Below are 4557 nucleotides of genomic sequence, written 5' to 3' on the forward strand. Positions count from 1 at the left end.
AGCAGGTAGAATCGTTCAGGAAGTCAATGATGTGAAAACACAGTGGATCTGGTTGATTTTCGTCATAATATACAATGTGCTGGATTTTGTTTTTCTATGTGCTGTGTTTTACTGTGAAATGCCAATGTGACGCATCAGCTTCAACACTGTTGTTGCCAGCAGTTCTGTTTATTATTATCTTTCTTTTTTACACACAGCGATACTTGGGACAATACTTACCATACTTGGGCAAAATAGTTATATTTCACTGTTGGATTGAACCTCGTGTGAACCGATCGAGCCACCACTCGAGACTGCTCGGAAACGCGTTTGGTGTGAGACGGTACGGAGGGGTTTCCACACGGCTCCGCGCACGCACTGCGGACAAGTTGCAGACGCTTTTGGTGTAAATTGGGGGTTACCTCCTCCTTCTTCACAGCAGATCTGTATTGGCAGCATTTTTCCTCCCATTAACACCTGAGTCATCCAGCTGCTTTCTCATTGGTCCTCCTGTTCCTACTCTCTGTTCCAACTCAGCTACCCTAAATGGAACGCAGATCAATTGATTGACTGATGAGCACCACCCGTGATGAGCTGTGTCGCCCCCCTCCCCAGGCTCAGTGGTTAGTTAGCACTTAGTTACGAGATCCACCATTCACCTGTTGCTAGAAGCTCTGTTAGTTCATTGGCAAACTGTTGAGCCAGAAGTCACACACTTTTATTTATCCCACTTTGGGGAAATCTGCATAGTCACAACAGCATATTCAGTGCAAAGTGGAGAATTAAAAAGAAATATAGAAATTCTCTCTCTCTCTCTCTCTCTCTCTCTCTCCCTCTCTCTCCCTCTCTCTCTCTTCATACACAATATATGTGTATATATATACACAAACACATATATAGATATAGATATATAAATATATACTGTATATACATTCAAAAATATACATATCTAAATAATAGTTTAAAGAAATAAAAATTGTTGTTTAGGAGTGTTTCCACTGAGTGCTAAGTGCCTGCAGCCGAGCAGTGAAATGCATTCTGGGTAAAAGTCGACCAGTGACTTTGTCAACTTTTCACGAAGTGAAAGAGTTTCCTCCGCCTTGCACCGCCGTCCAAGTTCACAGTGAATGTGTCAAGTTCCCCCCGTCCAGCTGATGGTGGCGCTCTGCTCCGCTCGCCGTCGCCGCTGTGCTAATCTAGTCACTGTGGCCACAGCCGAGGTGGGAGTCACGGCTTCGGGTAGCCAAACAGGGGGGCCGCTGAAGAGCCACGCGTCCCTTCACCTCTAGGCCAGCCGCTCGATGAGGCCCCGCCCACTCTGAGCGGCAGGCGACGACGGCGGCCGCCAAGACATCTGCGGCATTTTGGCAGCGTGCGCTAGCGACTAGCTTGGCCGCCGCCGCCTGGAGCGCAGCCTCGTGTTACAAGCAGTGTCAGGGAATCACAGCCCCACACACACGCACACCTCCGTCCCCCACACGTCGGCACCCCCCACTGCATGAATATTCATCTGCAACTGTAGTGCAAGTGTGACGGCGTTCCTGGCGGGGCGGCCAGGCCACATGGCGCTGTGGTGGGCTCCGCCCCCTCCACACCTCGCAACCTCAGATGGATCCCAGACACTGTGGCTCTGAGGAGGGGGGCGGGGCCGCGCGTGTGTGTGTAGGGGGTGGTGGTGGTGGTGGTGGGGGGGGGGGGTCGTCATCCTGCAGGGGGCACTGAGGAGCAGCAGCAGCAGCAGCAGCAGCTTCCTTCCCAGCTGGCCGAGGCTCCGCCGTGGCCGCAGGCAGGTGACACTGCCAAGGAGGTGAAGCTCTTGGCGCAGACACACAATACCCATCAGGCACCATGGTGGAGGGGGGCTACTCGTGAGACTTGGAAGTCCCAGGGAGCGAAGCACAGGCTCAGAATGGAGATGTTTTCTTTCTGGAAGAGGCTCCACATTCCACCAATCCAGAGGGAGCAGCAGCTTCCTCCCCCAGGGGGGAGGGGCTTTCTCTCACTGGAGGGAGGGGCTTCCACAGGAAGATGAAACAGTTTTGACTGACAGTTGGCGATGCTGCACGTCTGGAACCCAAGCTGGTCCTGGGCGGGGGGGGGGCAGCAGAAGGACCCCCTGACCCCCCCACCCCCCACCCGCTCCCTTCAGGAAGTGCTGAGTGATGAGGAGGGGGAGGGGGTTGGTGGAGGGGGAGGGGGCACCTGTGGCAGGTCAGACGATGGAGCCTGTCAGGTTTAACTAATTGTGAAGGTGACCTCTGACCCCTGTTCCCCACCGAGCCTGAGAAAGAGCAGCGCTGTTAGTGATTAGCCGCGGCACTAACGGGTCACTTGATCGGGATCCAATAACAGTGTAGCACTGAGTGAAGGAGGGAGGAAGCGAGGGAGCACGCATGCACGCACGCACACACACACACACACACACACACACACACACACACACACAGATGACAATCATCAGCTGTGAACAATTTTATGAGTTATGAAGGTTCCTTCAGATGTTTCTTCTGTGTGTGTGTGTGTGTGTGTGTCAGGCAGGATGGGCGGTCTGCACGCTGACACTGTAATGGTTTACTGATTGTTTTACAAGTGTGTCTGCGGACCCCTTTCTTCCCACACACAATCACACACACATTCTCACTCACACTGACTCTCACACACACACACACGTACACACGATTTCACACACACGTGCTGCACTAAAATTTGTGGACAATGTTTTTGCATCTCGGCTGCTCTATTGCAGAAAAATAAAGAGTGGACCCCGCCCTAACCCACCTTCCCGGGAGCCACTGCTAACTGGAAGCAGGCGTGTGGAGACAGTGCCCAACTGGAGCAGGAAGTGGCTTCAACAAAGACGCCACTGTGTGTCTGTAGCAGCCCAGAACCAGAACCAGAAGCAGACCCAGAACCCTCCAGGCCAGTGGAGGAACCGTTCCATCCTCTCCAGGAGCCGCTGTCTTCCCTCCCTCCCTGCTGGTGTGACCAGACCTCCAGCAGCAGGATGATCAGGTCAGCGCAGCTGCCACCAGGCTAACTCAACCTAAAATAATCTCTGGAACCACTTGGCTTCACCCTCTCTCTCTGCACTCTGCCACTGTGCTGTGCTTCGCAGTGAGCATCAGAACACAGGACACACACCTACTGTGCTGCTAGCTCTGACTAGCAGTTAGCTAGGTGACCTGTGCTTTTAACCTGTCTGATGTCACGCTGGCTCAGCGTGGGGGGCGTGAGGACTCCCACTTACCCCTCCACACCCCACCGTGTGAACACAAGGCAGCACTCTGAGCACGCTGGGCACTGGAGCTCCTGGGAAACGTAGTAGAACAATGGAGGGAGGTGGAGGAGTTCATCTGGAGCTGCAGCTCCTTATCATCATCATCATCATTATTATTACCATCATCATCATCATTATTATTACCATCATCATCATCATCTTCATCATCATCATCACTATCATCATCACCATAGGCTGCTACAGACGGACATTCAGCAACCACTCTTCCCAGTGACCTTTGGAGGCCGTTTATTTACAGCTTTTCTTCTGAGTTGAATCCCCATAAATCCTCAGGTGCCAGCATGATGGATCATCCTGAATGTTTTTATTTTATTTTTCAGATCCCCCGCTATGATTGGCCGCCACCAGGCGACCTTTTTTGTTTTTGCTTGGTGAGAGATGATAAATCTTGTGCGTCATTTGTGTTTTTTATCTGCTGGAAGTGAAGGTCACGCCCGCTAGCTCGTCCACACTGCATCACCACCTGGTTGAAGATGAAGGTGTCAACAGCAACATGGCGCTTGGGTGGAGGTGAGCTCGGATACATGTGGCCCAGGACTTCACACCGCTAGCCACACGCTAACCGGCTGCTAACCTTCGATCGACATGGTTGAGGGTGCTGCATTGTTATAAATGAGAGATTGCTCAGTTTTACAGTTTGAAAGTGGAGGTCGTCCACCCTTCCTTCCTCTTCTCTGTCCGTCTTCCTCCGCTCTTGATTGGACAGTAGCAGCAGCAGGAGAAGTAGCATAGCGCCAGCTGAGCGCCAAGAGCTGTGGGATGTCACAGTCACGCTGCTGCTCGTCCTCACAGCTAGGGGGATGAAAGAGAAGAGTGACCCCCCCCCCCCCCCCAACCAGCTGATTAATGACCCTACGAGCGGCAGCGGCTGAAAGGTGCTTTATTTGCATTAGCGGTGATAATGAGCTAATGAGGAATCAGATATGGTTCACTGGGAGTCAGAGCAGGAACAAGCTGTCACAATCATGTGTTTCAATTAGAACAAACCTCTGGAGCAGCAGCAGCAGTGGCGGCAGTGGCAGCAGCGGAGGCAGCAGCAGCAGCAGCAGTGGAGGCAGCAGCAGCAGCAGCAGCAGCAGCAGCAGCAGCAGCAGCAGCAGCAGCAGCAAACGACTGGATGTGTCCAGTCGGGAATCTATTTGTGGCCGACGTCATCGCCAGACACTCCTCCAATTAACACAGTGTGCGTGTGTACGTGTGTCTGTGTGTGTGTAGCGTGAGGCGCTACTACTAGCAGTGTGGGGATCCGTGTGGATCGGAGCCGCTATTACAAGTGGTTG

This window comes from Nelusetta ayraudi, unplaced genomic scaffold (assembly GCF_046127955.1).
Source record: "Nelusetta ayraudi isolate G7.1 ecotype Tasmania unplaced genomic scaffold, CSIRO-AGI_Nayr_v1 ptg000004l, whole genome shotgun sequence".
NCBI lineage: Eukaryota > Metazoa > Chordata > Actinopteri > Tetraodontiformes > Monacanthidae > Nelusetta > Nelusetta ayraudi.